The 18,821-nt window shown below is 40.7% G+C and overlaps 2 long non-coding RNA genes across 2 annotated transcripts in view; both read right to left on the reverse strand.

The window, feature by feature from the left end:
* The window catches only part of LOC140691053 (uncharacterized), a 225,854-nt gene that overhangs the window by 172,108 nt on the left and 34,925 nt on the right, over positions 1 to 18,821 (reverse strand). The window lies entirely within an intron of this gene.
* LOC140691055 (uncharacterized) lies at positions 1,648 to 13,089 on the reverse strand. The gene is made up of 2 exons (XR_012066501.1): positions 12,853 to 13,089; positions 1,648 to 1,922 (listed from the first exon to the last, which is right to left on the reverse strand). It is a non-coding gene; the product is annotated as an uncharacterized lncRNA (long non-coding RNA).

Consider the following 18,821-nt stretch of genomic DNA (forward strand, 5'->3'; position numbering starts at 1 on the left):
GGAGATACACACTGAGACCCGAGGCTTCAAATTGCTGTTCCCAAGGCCCAGGCAGCACAAGGGTGAGTGAAGGGGCAGCACCAAGTTCTACCTCGGGGGGGTCTCTACTGCATCTACTGCCCCACTCTCGGAAGGCCACCACCCTCTGCCCTGGAAGAAGTATGGGAGGGTGGCAACTGAAGACCTGGGACAAGCAATATGGCACAGGAGTTAACAGCACCGTCTGCCAAGTCCTAGAGGCACGTTCAGTGCCAGCTGTTCCACTTACTAGCAAGTTTCATCAACTCTCTGCTTTCCACCGTCTTCAAGCGTTAAGTAAGGATTTAATAGTATCTGCTTAAAATTGAGTTCTTGAGAACTGAATGATGTAATTTATTAAAATGCTTACTATTGCCTTGTAAATACTGAGTAAAATGCGTTAGCTGATAACTAACTCATCATTCAGCAATAGGATAAAAGTTCTCCACGGAGGTCAATCACGAACTTAGCCTGGCTAAAATAGAGAATTAAACTACTGAAGGATTAGAAATGAGGTTTATTTGCCCTGAAATTATACAATAGTAAGGACAAGGAGTCTTAAAATACCCTAATTCTACCCCAAAGTATAGGCACTCTGTCATCTGAGAGCTCAAGGGTTATATATGAGCAAGGAACAATGGCAGATGTAAATCAACGTAACTCTGTTAGCAGAGGCATTGGCTCCAAACTTCAGTGCAGAGAGCTCTAGTGGGCTGGACTGGACCATATGGAACACTGTTTCTGCCTAGTTAGACCATCAATGGATCACACCTGCCAATTCCAAAATGAATACACTCAGGCATCAACAGAATACGAGAGAAAATCTTTGCTTGCGATGCCCAGCTTCAAACTGGCCTGGGTTGTGGTCTGGGCAACAGCCACAGACCTAACTGCTACATGGAAGAAAGAGGGGAAAGATAACTCAGCTTGCTCCTGGAGATGAGATCCTGGCCATGCCACTGCTGCGGCTGCATGGGAGGAAGCAGCAAAAAAGAGGAAAGGCAAGAGGGAGAGACAAAAAGACCTAGAAGTAAATACAAACACTGACCATTTGAGTGCAGACTTATGACTCCAGGGAAAAGAATTACCCAGAAATGGAGAGAGAGAGAATCCCTCACTAGTACATGACCTTTGCCTGCATCACTACATACAATGATTCGACTCTACATGAACACTCTTGGTCCAATCATTGTGCTTCATCTTCACCAAGCCTCACTGGAAGGAAGGGAGAAAAGAGATCTGCACATACTCAACAGAGTCAGAGAGATTAAGTAAATACTTCAGTGGAACAGAAGCCAAAAAATCAGTGTGAGTCCACTTCATTTGGTAAACACGTGCTTATTACTGTATCGAACCACATACAGTCCATCAGGGCTTCTCAGCGTTGGCACTACTGATATTTTTTGCTAGATTCTTTGTGTGGGGCTGCCCCATCCATTGTAGGATGTTTAGCAACATCCCTGACGTTTACCCACCACACATTAATGGCACCCTCCGCTCTCCTGCCCCAGCTGTGACAACCAAAATGTCTCTAGACGTTGTCAAATGTTTCCTCGGGGGCAAAATCACCACCTGGTTGAGAACCACTGCACTAGATTATGCTGTTGTGACAAACAGTGAGTGGCCAGATCACAACCAATGATCTTTATTTCTCACTCACACTACATGTCCATCGTAGGTAGGCTGAGGGCTCTGCTCCAGCATCAGGCTAATTTGGGGAGCCACCATCTGGAGCACTGCTGTTCAGCATGGCAGAGGGAAACACAGTTTGGTAAATCATGGGCTAATAACCATAGCTTCCACCGCAAAATGATGCATATTCCTTCCATGCACGGTTCATCAGCCAAAGCAAATCACATGACTGCACATAGCTCCAAGGGCCAGGGAAATGCTATCTCATTTACCTAGAAGCAGAAATACTTGGTGAATAGCATTAATGACAATCACAGCATCTGAAAAAGTTCAAAGCGTCCTCCGACACTAATTTATTATCTTTACTAGTTCCTTACTTGAATTTTCTTTATTTTTACTGTTACTGCTTTTCTAACTTAAATGAGATGCCTGCTTACTAATTTTTAACCTTTCTTCTTTTCTATCATAAGCAAATATAGCTTTGAACTTGCCTCTAGCACCTCCTTCTTATGTCTCACAACTTTTAATACATCACGTTTTTGTTATTGCTCAGATCCAAGGATTTTCTAATTCCCACTATAAATTACCTTTGACGCGTGAGTTATTTAGAATTTTTTTTCTTTTAGCTTCTATACATAAGGTACTTTGGCGGGAGAATTCATTTTGTTATCTCTTATTATGGTAAGAGAATAGGGTCTATATGAGCCAGTATCTGTATGTTGTTGATGTTTTTTTTTTTTTTTGATGCTGATTCTTTCAAATTTGTTGAGACATGTTTATGGTCTAGTAAAGCATCAATTTTCATAACTGTTACATGTATCCTTAACAGTGAGTATCTTCTCATTGTTAGATGACAGTATTCTATGTGATACTTAGATCAATGTTCTTAATGGTGTTACTCAAATATTCCTTATTCTTACCAATGTGTTATCTGTTTGATCTGCCAGTTTTTGAGAGAAGTTATGTTAAAGTTCCCTCTATGATATTTGTCATTTTCTCTTTGCCATTTTTTCAGTTTTTACTTTACATAATTTGAAGGTGCACATAAATTTTAGAATTTTATCTTTCTCTGGTGAGTTAAAATATTTTCATCTAAATGGTAACTCCCTTTATCTTCAGTAACTTTTGCCTTAAAACCCTATTTTGTCAGATATTAATTAACATAGCTACACAATCTTTCTTGCCTGGTACATCTTTTCCTATCCTTTTATCTTCAATCTTTTTAAGTCTTCATAATTTTAGACCAAGCTCTTCAACAATATATAGCTGGGTTTTGCTTTGTTTTGAGTGCTGTTTTTCTTTAACCAAGCCCTAAAACATTTAAATAGATCACTTTTTCCATTTATATTTAAACTATTACCAATTATATTTGGATTTTTTTTCCTACCATCTTAGTTTATGCTTTCTATTTCCATATGTGTAGGTCTCCTTTTTTTCTTTCTTGCCTTCTTTTAAATTGCATTTTTATGTCTTTTTTTATACAAGATTATTTTCCTCCCTTCTGAAGTCTATCCTTTATAAGTGATTTTACTAGGAATCATTGGTAGCTTATAAACACTTAGTTTTTGTTTGTCTGTTTGCAAGGTTTTTTTTTCCCAACCATTCTTGAAAGATAGTTTAATTGGATATAAAATTCTAGCTATCATTTGGGATTCCACTGTTGCTTCTGAAATTCAGTCCTCATTGTTTAATTATCTTTCATTTGTAACTAAATGAATAGGTAATCTGGGTAGGGTTTTTTTTCTGTTTTCTTTTAAAATTTGTTTTGCTATTATGTATTTACTTATAGATTTGTTTTTATTTATCCCATTTGACATGCTTTTAACTTGAGAATTCATGTCTTTTATTAACTCCAGAATTTTATTAGTTATTATGTCCTCAAATATTGCCTCCTCTCCTATTCTCTTCTTCTGAAACTGTTTAGACATAGTTTATTCTCTCTTTATTCTCCATTTCTCTTAACATTTTCTATTTCTTTGTTTCTGTGTTGCAGTCTATGTTAAGTTCTTCTGGTTTATCTTCCAATTCACTAATTTTCTCTTTAATTGTATCTAATCTGCAATATGATCCACCTATTAAATTTTTATTTCAATAATTATAAGTTTTACTTGCTTTCTTTTTAGAATTTTCCCAAGAGTTTTATAGTTTCTTATTTATTACTCTCAGCATAATTCACTCTCATGGTAGATTGGCTTAAGAAGCAGCCAGCTATATGTAAAACATCTCATAATAACAGCAGCAATCAAGCCATGATGATGCTCCTGGTGTGAATAACTGCAAGGCAAATTCCTCTGAGTTTCATTTTAGAAAATAAAAGAGATTGTGTCTTATAATAAGAGCTATGTAGATATTCTCCTTCTGCCTCAAAGACTAGAAAGCTGGAACCTATACTTGTGCCCAAGTGCAAGAGCTTTCCTCAGCCTGGGTTTTTTGAGGCAATCATTCCTCTTCCAGTGATTTCTCTTTCCATCTTCCCTTAAAAAACAAAAATGAAAAACTTCTATCCATATATTCACTTCTGTTTTATTTGTATTTTCTATTATAAGCCTACTCAGATCCTTGGGGAGTATGTGAGGCTTAAATAATCATAACAACAAACATCCTCAGGCCTCAGTCTCACCAACTGTCAAGTAATTATTTATGGTTTTAAAATTTCTAATACTGTGGTACAAATAAGAATGAAACTTCCAGCAAAACATAGTTGAAAACTCATGGTAAATCCTCTAAATGAAGCCTTTTAACCCAGAGAGACAACCAAACTATTAAGAACATTTTAATACATCAATATAGTTTAAGTTTATGTGGAGGAATAATTAAAATAACCCAGCTTCAGGTATTCTAAAACTCCCATCAAGAAAGTCTTTCTCTTCAGCCCTTGAATATGAACTGGATTTGTGACTTGCTTTGATCAGCAGCAGAAGTAACATATCAGTTCTATGTGTAGTCCTCAAGAGGATTTGCCCCTTATGTTCTCTTCTTAAAATAATTTCCTTACCATATGCAGAAGCCGAAGCTAGTCTACTCAGGGATAAGAGACCACATGGAGGCCATTCAAAGAGCCAACACTAACCCCTAGATATTTGAATGAAGCCATCCTGAGCCACCAGATGACATGTCACTATAAGAATAAGCCTAGTTAAGAGTAGCAGAAGGACCCAGCCCAAATTGCTGAACCACTGAATCATGAGCTAATAAATAATTACTATGTTAAAACACTGACTTTTGAGATCGTTTGTTACATGACAATAGCTAATTGATACAGTTATTATTATCACTATTATTTCATTTGGTTCTCCTGACATCTCTGTGAGATAAGCAGGATGGATAATATCTCTCACTTAGCAGATAAGAAAAAAAAAGACTTCTTTTTATTCTCTATTGCCGTGGACGTTCAAATGGAATGTGTGGGAAGTGACTCAAATGGATGTGAAAACATTAGTTTGTACTTACCCTTATTTTTGTTTTAAAAAACAGAAATACGTGGAACTTTACTAATATTAATATACAGCAAGAAATTAACATATGTATTTTACAACAATTGTGCATACATTAGAGATGCATGCTCAAAATATTTATTGATAGTGACAAGACATAGTTTATAAATTACTGCTTTAAGCAAAATGGTAGAAGGGACAAGTTTAGAATATAGGTCTGTGAATACTACTACCCCTACCTGGATTATGGGCCATCCAGAGACAAAGAATTGGAAGAACTGAGCAGAATTTTTAATGAACAGGAGATCTACTACAACAAATGAAAGAAGTTCCAAAGACTAATTGCCTTCCTTTGAGGAATCAGGCATGACAGTTAAAAATTCAAATCATATAGTTTTCTAAAGTATAAATAAAATATCTCACTGTGGAAGGAATGCATTTTTAAAAAAGCAGAATAGATTAATTTAAATTATACCCTGGTGGACATTTCATAATTAGGTTTATATATGACTGCATCTGGAAAACATCATTCTTCTCAATAGGAAAATTATACAATATGTATTATTCTATGGGAGCGTCACATAAAATTATTTTGCTTCCCCCATCAGCAGGAAGATCCCAATTTGCTTTAAGAATTTTGAAACTATCCTATCATACTTATTTTATGGAATAAAAAATATCTTGAGTCTCAAAATTCCATATACAGCCAATAGGAATAAAAATTGGTTTTTTTTCCTGAGTTCATTGATAATTAGAACTTCAACAGAGTACTCTAAACAATGTCAACAAGGGAAAGATATTAGAATCCACTTCTGTGATCAGCTAGCCAGGCATTCCTACATGGCCGTGTTTATCAGGGATTATAAGGATTAAGTAAACTAATACATTTGAAACTCTCAGAATAGTGTTTGGCACATAAAAAATGCTTGATGCAGGTTATGAATTATAAGGACAGAATGGAAATAAAGATGTTATCCCTGGGAAAATTTGGGTTGGTCTGTCACTTTTGTCTTCACACACATACAGACACACAGACAACACAGACACACATACACACACCAGGTAAGAGCCATTGTCAGCCTGGGTGCCTCAAAACTGACCATCATCCAAGCCAGTCTTCCCAGAATCCCTGATTGTGCAGATGAGAAAACAAGCTCAGAAGAATTAAATGACTTGTCCATGAACACTCACACGCCTTTGCTCTTTCCACACATTAGGCTGCCTTCAACCATCCCTCCAGGACAGATGTAACTTTCTGTCAGTCCTAATGCAACTCTCAGAAGAAACCTCCCAGACACTTTGGGTCCTCTCCCTTCTAGGTTCCCGGCTGAACTGCCCAGTTTATAACCGAACAGGTCATTTTGGGGCTCCAGGCCCATGACCCAACTCCTAACTGAGCTCCCCTTGCTCACACACACATAAACCCAAGTAGCTTTTCAAAAGACCCCATTAAAGCTTGACTCTTGCAACATTTTCGCCTTCAATAAGTGTAAGCTATACACATTACTAAAACACACTGTGAAGGGCAGATAAAACAGACCATCTTTCAGCTCAGCCCAGACTTTCCTTTAGAGCAGTGGCTCTCAACCAGGGGTGATTTCCCTCCCAAGGGGACACCGACAATATCTACAGACTTTTTTAACTTTTTTTAATTGAGTTATAGTCATTTTACAATGCTGTGTCAAATTCCAGTGTAGAGCACAATTTTTCAGTTATGCATGAACATACATATATTGTCACATTCTTTTTTGCTGTGAGCTACCACAAGATCTTGTATATATTTCCCTGTGCTATACAGTATAAGCTTGTTTATCTATTCTACATGTGCCTATCAGTATCTACAAATTTTGAACTCCCAGTCTGTCCCTTCCCACCCCCCTCCCCGTTGGCAACCGCAAGTTTGTATTCTATGTCTATGAGTCTGTTTCTCGTTTGTATTTATGTTCTTTTTTTTTTTTAAGATTCCACATATGAGCGATCTCATATGGAATTTTTCTTTCTCTTTCTGGCTTACTTCACTTGGAATAACAATCTCCAGGAGCATCCATGTTGCTGCAAATGGCATTATATTGTCCATTTTTATGGCTGAATAGTATTCCACTGTATAAATATACCATCTCTTCTTTATCCAGTCATCTGTTGATGGACATTCAGGCTGTTTCCATGTCTTGGCTATTGTAAATAGTGCTGCAGTTAACATTGGGGTGGAGGTGTCTTTTTGAAGTAGGGTTCCTTCTGGATATATGCCCAAAAGCGAGACTCCTCGGTCATATGGTAAGTCTATTCCTAATCTTTTGAGGAATCTCCATACTGTTTTCCACAGTGGCTGCACCAAACCACATTCCCACCAGCAGTATAGGAGGGTTCCCTTTTCTCCACAGCCTCTCCAGCATTTGTCATTTGTGGAGACATTTTTAATTGTCATAAATAGGAAGGACGGCATGTGTTATCGGCTTTTAGTGGGTAGAGGTGCCACTAATACTCTATAGTACACAGGACAGTGCCCTACAACAATGAATTATCTGACCTAAAATGTCAGTATTGTCATGGTTAAGAAACCCTGCTCTAATAACCATAAAACCAAGGTGCCTCCTGTAACAACACAGACGCTTCCTGGCTGACTTTAAGCAAGTTACTTTAACTCTAGCAACCTCTTCTGGATTTGTCAATTAAATGGGGGTAATAATAGTACTTATCCTACACAGTCATTGCCTGGATTGAACAAGAAAATCTATGTGAAATCTCCAACATGGTGCCTATCATGCAAAAAAAAAAAACCAGTTGATTCATTTATTCTGTAAATATATATTGAATACAAAATGCTTTGGACATAGAGGTGTGTGAACACACTTACTGTTTCTGTGGCCGTGGAGCTACAGTGCAGAGAGGTGGTGTTAATCAAAGAGTCAAACAAACAATAAAAATCAGGGGCTGTTATTATTAATAAGAGAATGTCCTCCTTCTCTGAATTTCCCCATGCTTCTGCTCCTAAGTCTTTCTATGATTTTTCTGTTACAATCCAGGAAAGGCTAATACCCAAGGTGAGTGGGCTAAAAGTCTTCCATGCCCACACAGGGGTAGAAGAGCAGGAAAGCTCTCTGCTCATCTGTCAGCTCTTCGACCTCCGAGAAAAGCTGTCCCCAAGCCCTAATTGCCTGCTCCAAACTCCACAGCGTCTGGGGAAGGGGCACGTGATCCACCAACGGCCCTGCTGCCATGCTGCGCTGCTACAGGAAGGCTGCCCTTTATTGATCAGACCTGCCTGGAGTCATGTAACTCCCCAGCCTGCCGCTGGGCTCCCCAAGGGGCAGTTGGCAGCAGCAGTGTCTCTCTGGACCCCGAGTGATCCCCAGCCCTGCCCTCTCTCCTGCCCTGGACACATGAAGGCTGCCCACAAAAGCACCTAATGCTTCCGTGTAGTGTCTTGTCATTCACACACTAATTTGAAGTCACAGATCAAAACTGGATACAGACACCAGGGAAAAGAGACGAAGATCCCATGCCTTCCCTGAAGCGACGCTGCAGCCCTGCGTCAGCAGCCAGCAAGCCCACTGTTTTCCCCAGAGAACCTCTTTTCCTGCCCTTTGATTTCACCACTTTCTACAGCCTTTCCAACTTGCCAACATTTTCATTGTAAGAAGTTTCACACTGAATCTTAGCAGAAGCACACAGTATGTCTCCTACCGATTAGAAAGCTGATGTCCTGAGAGGCTAACGGACATGCACGACCCAGAGAGAGACCCAGTTTCTTGATTCCTTATTGTACCCGCACAAAACGAGCCAGCCAGAAGGTGTTCCCATATAGACTCTTCTTTTTCTTTTTTCGGATTTTTTAAAGCCAACTTTAATAGTTTTGTCATATAAATATTTGCTTAGAAATGTAGGTGAGAGACCATTATTTCTAAAAAAAAAAAGGCAGTAAAATTTTCTTGCTTCCTCAAAAAACTCCAAGTCTCACTGCATATTCACATTTCTCTGGTGAACACCCACCTCCATCCCCTCCCCACCACTGCTCACATGTGTCGGTGATCTGTGAGCTCTCAGGATTTGTTGGTGAGAAAGGGCAGGCAAGACAGTCATGTGACTAAGTGAAAACTCAATACAGCAGGTCAGCAGCAAGGCCAGAATTCAGGGTTCTAGTTAAGGCAAAATCCTTTAAGCCCAAAAAGGAAAATACACAGAAAGGATCCTGCAGCTCTTTGTTCCACATGAGGGGTCGACATCACTAGTCAATCCTGGCTTCAGTCTCAGAATCCTTCCTACGACGATTGTCTCAACATCTATCACATGTGTGTTGATTTGGGAGGGCCTCTTCAAGCAGGGTACGTTTTAGATGAGATTTAAAAATTAAATGAAGGCAGACACATGAAGAGCCAGGGGAAGCGCATTCCAGGCAGAGGGAACAGCATACGAAAAGGCGGCAAACATGAAGTGATGCTGACATATTCGAGGAACCACATGAAGAACACGGTGGCTGCACTGCAAGGAGCAAGGAGAGGAGCAGCAAGAGATAAAGGTGGGCCAGGTGGCAACTCAAGGATCGTCCCTCAACACCCGAGGGCCTCCCAACTAATACCTAGTGTCAATTAACTTATTACGTTAATAAGTAAGGTTACTACACAGAAGACCAAAAGTACAAGAAATTAACCCAAGGAATACAGTTTTGAGTAGAGGATCTAGATACCAAAAAAAAAAAAAAAAAAAAAAAATAGAACCACTGGGCATCTTGGCAGAAAGAAAGGGATCTGTCAGCTCAGCTCAGTGAGGGTGCTGACAATCAATTATGTGAGGGAGGATGCGGAGAAGCAGGACCACGAGGAGGGATGTGTGTGTACATGGATATGTGCATATTATAGGATTTGTTAGCGGGTCTGACTTTACACGACTGTGGCGGCTAGTTAAGCAGTCTCTTTAAGGTTGCTGTGTTTACACCGTATGCTGACTCTCAGAGCCTGCAGGCCAGGGAGCAGGCAGGGAAGATGGGTGTAACGGGAGGGACAGCAAAGACAAGCTGAGGTTCCCATGAACTGGGACCTATGTCCGTTCTCATCGCCTCTGACCTGATGGTATGGACTTCCTGCAAAAGGCAGGGCCCTTCACCACGGCAGCTGAAGCTGAAGGAGGGTCCTGAGGTAGGAGAAATGGTCACAGACCTGCCTGGGGGCTGCCTCATACTAAAAAGGTGAGCCTTCAGATAAGGTGCAGCGTGTGAGAGCTCAAAACTGGCTACTGCTCACCCTCTGAGCTCCCAATTTCACACACGAAATCTCTCTGCAGCCCGCCCTCACTGGAAATGCATCAGGACAGAGGTTTCAGGACATGGGGATCGGCCTGCAAGCAGGGAGCGGTGGAGCAGAGAAACAAGCAATAATGAGAGAGATTCTGCGACCCTTGAGCAGCGAAAGACCCCTCAGTTCCTGGCTTTCACTTAGGGGCCCAATTGTACTTTGCTTCCTGTGTAAACATGTTATGGCCAACTGCAATTAAAAAAAAAAAAAAACTCCACTTAACCTTTACTTTTGCCATCTGGGCTTTGTTTCTGGTTTTTGCCACCAATCCATCCCTAAGACAGACCGTGGAGGCTGAAGATGATCTGCACCTGCTTCCCAGTCCTCCCTAGTTCCTGCATTCAGTGACCCAGACGGCACAGCTTAGAGGTGCTTCAATTCACAGCCACAAAGACACGCCCTGAAGTCACAGTAACATGGAGGAAATGGCAAAAAGAGGGAGCGCCACAAGAGTCACAGAGACACCTCCCTCCCGCGCTGAGTGCTGGGCACATCACGTCATGTCAGCAGAGGCCTCATAAGGTACTGGGGGGCGGGGGGGGCGGTAATTTCAACTCATTGCTGCTCCTAAAACGTGCACTTGAGAGATGGCGCTCTTCCCAGAGCTGTCAATCTTCCAGCATTCACGGTCCTGAAAACCGATTTAACAGAGCGTTTTAAAGTAACTTTCTCAAAACTTTATGCAAAAAACAAAAAGAAAGAGGAAAGTGCTAATTGCACTTTAGAGCTTCAGGTGCTTTTCAGTCCAAGATCACAAAGTGCTTGAACTCTCATTTCACACAACCTCACTTCACCCCTTACTGGGAACAGATCTGTATTGTTGAGTTCATTTTACAATACAGAGAAACTGAGGCCTTTCTCAAGAAAGATGCGATGAGGATGTCACTGCTTCCAATTTTCCACCTCAGTAAGAATTAAGGTAAAGTGTGGCTCATTCAGATCACAGGCTTTATAAATGCCTCAAACTGAGATACCGTGTCAGGCAAAATTCAGTTGCAAACACTCAAGGTGTCACAGTTTCACTGGCCAGGATGCCTTCACCACAAGATTAGAGACACAAGCAACTGATAGCTCCCACCCCTACAATGCTACAAAAAGAAATGGAAAGAAAGTGCATTTATCTAAGCTTCGTTTTTCTACAACTCCCAAGGAAGAATTCTGACTGAATGGTTTGGACTTGCAGCCCGACACCGGGACCAATTGCTGGGGGTCAGAGAGATGGATACGGTGTTTGGCCAGGCCCGGGTCACATGGGTCACCCCCATGACCGAGGGGAGCAGGGAATACTACACGAAAAGAAAGGCCAGCCTAGACATAGCCAGCACGCGAATTGCAGCCATCCCTAACTGCCTTCAAGAAACCACCTATCTCAGCAACACAGAGGTAGCCAAATACACACATCTTATCCTCTCCCCTTATTAAGCACTCTACTATTTTAAAGATGGCTTGCAGCTAAATCTTTGTGTACGTACACTCTTGATTCCTCAGGGTAATTCTTAGAAGTGGCACACCTGAGTCAAATGGTACTCACATTGTTTTGAAGGTTTTGATCCTCTTTTCTGACTTGCTTTTCAGAAAGGGGGTACAAGTTTGCATTCCCATCAGTATGTGAATGCATTATCATTATTCTATTAACTGCCTCTTAAGGGAAGGGTGAGCAAGCAATAAAACGGCCCACAGGAACAAGTGAAACACAGACAAGAAGGAAAGGACCCAAATATGTAATTATCACTTAGACCATCAGAATCTGAACACACTGAGATGTGTTTGCACTGATGAGATACAGATGAAATCAGGAGAAATGACAGATGACACTGAGTCCTAGCTCTGAGCAAGGACTATGACCTTCTAGAATCAGGCAGCCATGTAAACAGGAAGCGCCCCTCATGTGAGGCAGCTGAGCACTTAGAGGCACCGGCCACGCGAACCTCACTTCCCCAGCCTCCACCGATGAGAAAGCCAGATCAACTCCTGGCAAAACGCAGGTGGGACTGTATTTCTCAAGGATCGTGGCCCTTGAAGCCAGGACAGCACACCTGTCAAAGGCAGACCATGCCCCATAATTACTCGGACACACTGTGGGCTAATTGCCATTGCTGAAAATAATCTCCGAGGATTACAACAGGCATCATAAATAACAGGGGTCTGCGGCGGTGCATTAGGACAAGGTCTCAGTCGCTCTTATCTTTCACGGGAGTGGAGCTTGTGCATTCATGTTCCTAATGAATCTTTTTCATTTGTGCAAGTGATGTTTCCATTTGACAATGACATGAACATAAAGTGGAGGTTAATTTACTCCATTGCGAGAGGTTCATTATTTAACCTGACGTTTAGGACAAAACAATGTAGCTTAATAGATGACAAATAGAAATTAGTTGTGATGAATTCTGCCATTTAATTCTAGCAGGCTAACTGACTGTTTCCCATAAATATGGCAAGAGAGCCAGGGGTACCCCTCTCTGTGGGGGAGATTTGCTCACCTCCTATTTCCAAGGTTTCATCCAAGGACTGCAGAATTTCCATTGGGAAGTTCCACTAGAAACAAGCAGTTTTCAGTTACAGAGAAGACCTGAGACTAATGGTGATGCACTGTCATTAGGTCAAATTTTACTGAATTCCTTTCCTTTAACACTGGATAAACAACTGACTTACAAAGCTAGACACCAGAAGTTGTATTGAATTTTGACAGCTATTGGCATTAGCATCTAAAATCCACACTTGTGCCTTTTTATTCTTCCACATGAAGATAGCTGAGCAACAAAGGAATGAGCTATAATTCTAGAATCAAACAGAGCTTACGTTGGAACTCCAGGCCAATCAGTTACCAACTAGGTGCTTTTAGATTATTCAGCTCCTCCTAGCCTCGGTTTCTTCATCCATATAATGGGAATATTAATCATATTTACCTCATACAATAAATAAAATGAGATTCTGAAAAGGGAGAGATACATGTAACTTGGAATTTTTATAGCATCAATGTCTAGGAATAATGGTTAGAAATTCAGTCATCAATTCTGATACTGTTTTCTTCCATCAAGACATGCTATCTGTAAGAAAAGCAAGATTATGTCACTTACACCTTCAAACCATCAAATTGCTCCTTCCTCCAAAGGTATCTGCATTAGCACCTGCCTTTTCACAGTAGAAAGACTTTGTCCCCAGATGAAGGAATTTTAGGTCCAACTGAGAGTGTAACAGGAGAAAGAAAGGAGGAGACCATTTTAGGCAAAAAGGATAGCCTGTGCAAAGGCTCTGTGTTAGTTGGGAGTGTGGTGAACACAAAAGACTGAAAGAAATCCAGCATGTTTAGAGCACAGAAATTCAGAAGATCAGGAGGAGAAATAGGCAGGGCCAAGACTTTGCAGACCTTTGAAAGCCATGGTGAAGGAGTTTGTCTTTCTCCAAAGAGCAATGACTGGAAGGCCAGTTGTCCCAACAAGGACCCTAATATATTTAGATTCCATTTCAGACAGATGATTCTGAAAGTAGTATGAAAAAGAGATTTGGAAGCAGGCCAAAGCAGATGCAGCCTGACCAGGCTGGGAGCTACCGCAGTGGCCCACACCAAGTCGGCAGCAGCTGAGACGAAGTGGTGGTAGACAGAGAGGAGGGGAAAGGTCTGGTAAGTATCTGGGAGGTGACATTAACTGGACTTGGCAATGGACTGGATGTCGACGTGGGGATAAAGAAGGAGGCGGTATTGACGATGACTTCCATGAATCCCTGGGCTCAGCACCCTTGTTTAGAAATGAAAGAGTAAGGCTCAAGGAAAGTTATTTTCCAGAGATCAACACACCCCTATTCAGGACTGAGCTTATAACGTGTGTGTGTGTGTGTGTGTGTGTGTGTGTAGTGTGCACACACGTGATACGTGTGTATGAGAGAAAGGATGTTTTTGTGTATACTGTGTGTTCACACACACATCTCCAAGATAAATTATTTAAATAAACTAAAAATTTGAGCATCTTCTATCTCTAAATAAAAAGTTAGGACCCCTGTGCCCACTGCCGACATCTATTAGCTGCATCCCTTTGACATATCACTCATGCTCTGTACTTATTTTTCTAAATTGCAGAGTGTATATGCAACCCCTTATATACTTTCTTTTATCTATTCAGTGTGGCCACCTCATTTTTATTGTTATTCTGGCTTCTATTCAATTTATTAGTTTGTGGCCCACGTAAGCATATTTTAATAATTTTGAAGGAATCTTTTCATCATTGAAGCTTGTCTCAAGAAGGCCTGAAATAATCAGTATTTCAGATTTTTACTGCTCCCCACCCCCCTCCCCCACCATGCACACACACTCATATATGTTTTGCTATTTTAAAGAAAGAGATTTAACAGCCATAAGGCACTTTTAAAAATAACATTCACATCTGGGCTGACCACCTGTATGCCAAAATTTAGCTTGATGTTAATTAAAACAGGCATGTTATAAACCTCAGGAAATGGCAGCTGACCCCTAACTATGAATGTAATGCTATAATAATATGTAGTAAAAATAAGACATTTTGAGGCTGTTGCCCAAACCACTCATGCATTAAAATTCTCACCACTGTATACCCTTGTGCAAGGACGGGTAAATCAACTGCAGAAGTGTTCCAACCCAAAAATAATAACAATTCAAGGGGTTAGAGTCATTCATTCATTCAACAGATGGCTTTAAACGCACATCCTGGACAGCCTTGTGAGAAAGATTCTGCATCGAATTTGGAAGACTGATGCTCCATCCTGCCCAGTACGATAACAATATCAAGGCAGCTGATATTTATTGACCATTTTACTGTGTTTCTGGCACGGGGCTAAGTATTTAACACAGACAATTTCATTTAATCCTCTTAACAAACCTACAGGTAGGTGCTGTAATCATCTCCATTTTACATATGAGGAAACAAAGGCTCGAAAGATTTAGTTACTCTCTTGAGGTGCGACAGAGGCAGAGCTGGGATGCGAATGCGGCCATCTGACCCCGTGGCCCAGGTGTCTCACGATGGCTCCACAAGGCCACAGGAACTTGCCATCACTCCCACTTGGACCCTGTTCCACCTGCAAACACATCCCATTCTTTTCCAATCCAACTACAAGTGACCTCCTGCATTTTCTGCCACCTCCTTTCCTGACCCTTTCTTTGCCACTTTCTCCCATGTGACCCCAGAGCCTCCCCCATTTCCTTTCCACTTTCCCATCACCTCCACTCATTTGAAACCACTTCTCTTAATTGCCTCTGACACCCTGGCACTTGGCAACTCAGTTTTGCTCTGCTTTTCATTTGTTCCTGCTATTTACCACTGCCTCTGAATTCTGAGATGGTCCTCCTCTCCTTGCACCCTAAAGTTCTGCTTCATCAAGGGGGGTACTGGAAACTTGCATTTTGTGCAAGGACATGTATATACAGAATGCAACCAGAAAAGAGCAACATGTACTTATATTGCAACTGGACTAGAATAGACATTGGCATCTTAAAAAAATCTTAAAATCCTCTGTTGCACAAAGTACGTGTCAAGCGTGTTCACTGGCACAGCTGTGAACAGAACCTGAAGCTGTGCATCTGAGTTCACGTCTGAAATGGATATATTCACTTCCAAATGCGTCCTTTTAAAAAGATTTTTTAAAAACCTCTGAAACTCAACTATATTGCAGTTCCTAAAGCTCCAAAAATGGTTGCGCAAGATGTGAAAGAGTCACTAAATCTGTCAGCTATGCAACATGCAGCAAGATTTGACTGAACTTCAAGGGCTTTAGCAACACTGGTCAGGACAGCAGCTTTCAACCAGGAAGATCAAGGTTTTGTTCCCACTTCTACACTTATTCACTAAGTGACCTCAGACAAGTCATTTAACTTCATCATTTGGCAAATTATCTTTAAAACATGAATGGATTATAGAACCCTCCCCGTAGAATTCTGATGAGATTTAAATGAGAGAATACATTTAAAGTAGCCAACTTATATGAACATTGATTTTATATATATACACATGCATTTCCACATGTATGTACATATTCCTTTTTAAAAAACACAAATACTAGCACACTGTGCATATGTGTTTGTATTTTGCTTTTTTAGTGTAATGTTCTATCCTGGCTTTCACTCCCCTGTGCTTCTGTATAATGTTCCATTATCTGGGTCTTCTTTATTTTGTTAGTCTCCTGAAGATATAGACTTCAACTGTTTTCAATCTTTGATGTTTAGATTGTTTTCAAACATTTCAAGACAGTGCTTCGATGAACATTATGTTATTCGTAAGTAATTTGGCACATGAGTGGGTGTATTTGTAAACAAACTTCCCAAAGTACAATTTCTGGGTCAAAGAGTATGTGCTTTTATAATTTTAATGCACAGTATATGCTTTCCATAGGAGCTGTACCAATTTATACCCTCTCTGGTTAAATATGAGAAGTAACTGTTTACTCTCACTAAACATAGCCATCAAGCTTTTAGTTCTTTCATCCAACAAGTGAAAAGAGGGAAGTTAATGTAGTTTTACTTTCTTATAAAAAATAGTCAACAGATGACCCAGCAAGTCTACCTCTGGGTATGTATCAAAGGAAAGGGAATCACTATCTCGAAGGGGTATCCACACTGCCGTGCTCAGCTCCGCACTGTTCACAGCAGCCAAGACAAAGGAACAATCTAAGTGTCTGTCAACATACTTGTGATCCCATGAATGAACCTTGAGCACATACTAAGTAAAATAAGTCAGAGACAAATACTGAATGATCTCAGTGGGATGTGGAACCTAAAACAATCAATCACCCCCCCCTCAAAAAAAAAAAACGAACTCATACAAATGGAGAGTAGATGGGTGGTTTCCCGAGGTGGGGGTGGTGGGCTTAAGGGGAATGGGTGAAGGTGGCACACACTTCCAGTTATAAGATGAGAGAGCTCTGGAAATCTAATGGTGACCAGAATTATCAATACTGTATTGTATACTCGAAAGTCGCTAAGAGTATCTCTTAAAAATTCTCACCACATACACACAAAGTTAACTATGTGAGGTGATGGATATGTTCATTAACCTCATTGTGGTAATCATCCTGCAATATATATGTGTATCCAGTCATCACTTTGTTTGCCTTATGCTTGTGCAATGTTACATGTCAGCTATATGTCAATAAAGCTGTAGAAAACGGTCAGTCTTGAACAAGGTGCCCCAACTAGTATGTACTCAATAAATAACACCTGTTGTTGTTAATACCCATTCTTTTGCAGTTGTTTTTATCCTAGCAGTAGTGGTCACAGTGTCTGTTGCAACAGTACATCCAGGTTCTGTGCTAGGAATTCTCATTCCTCCTTTCCTCTTCAACAGTGTCTTCAGCCATACCAAACTTCTTGTGGTTACCCCAAAACACCTTTTTATACATTCTTTCCCTGGAAATGTTGATCCCCTATAAACTGGTCTGATAAAATCCAAATCTCAGGTCAACTACCAGCACTTCTATGAAGTTCACTCTGGCTCCCGAAAACATCCTTAAACATTCCTTATCCCATTCTTCCTAGAAATGTCTCCCTGTTAGACTGAACTGGTAAAGAACAGGGACTATGCTTTATTTTTGGTGTTGTATTCCCAAACCAGGTATGGAGGCTAATGTATTGCAGAGGCCCATGTAAGAAGCTTTGAATCCAAGGAACAGAAAACCTCACCTCAAACTGCCTTAGCATTAAGGAAGTATGTTATCTGATACAACACGAAGTATAAAGGCAGGATGGTGTTCAGGGGTCATTTAGCAAGTCAACACTCACATCAAGAACTGCTCTTCCCATCTCCCTGCTGCCATCTCAGTTAAGACAGCCTTGCCTTCAACTGGGAGTCCTCATGGGCAGAAGATGGCTGCCACAGCTCCAGGCTTCTCATCCAGGTGCAACAATGACGAAGGAAGAAAGGAATTATTTTTTTTTCCTGTGTCTCTCTTAGAGGAACTAGGAACCTTTCCCAGAAGCCCTCAGCTTACTTCTAATATTCCATTTCCCAGGATTAGGTTTAACGCTCATTCTCAAACCATTCATCCACAGGGGAAATGAGATTATCACAATTACTGCAGGTCGGGGATCAGCAAACGTTTTCTGAAAAGAGCCAGACTGTAAATATTTTAGGTTTGGCAAACCATACAGTGCCCATTCTAACTACTCAATGTGCTCTTATAGTACAAAAGCACCCACAGACAATGTGTAAATGAATGAGTATTGTTCTGTTCCAATAAAACTATTTATGGACATTGAAATTCAAAATTCATATAATATTCACATCTCATGAAGTATTTTTCTAAATATGTTTCAATTGTCTAAAATATGTAGAAATCATAAACAAAAGTGCAAAAATCATTCTTTGCTCCAAGGCCACACAAAAACAGGTAGCAAGCCAGGTTTGGCCCAAGGGATATAGTTTGCCAACCCTTGGCTTATATTATTTGGAGTCAAACTTATGTTTAAGTGCCATCTACCACAGTT

Source organism: Vicugna pacos, chromosome 3 (assembly GCF_048564905.1).
Source record: "Vicugna pacos chromosome 3, VicPac4, whole genome shotgun sequence".
Lineage (NCBI taxonomy): Eukaryota > Metazoa > Chordata > Mammalia > Artiodactyla > Camelidae > Vicugna > Vicugna pacos.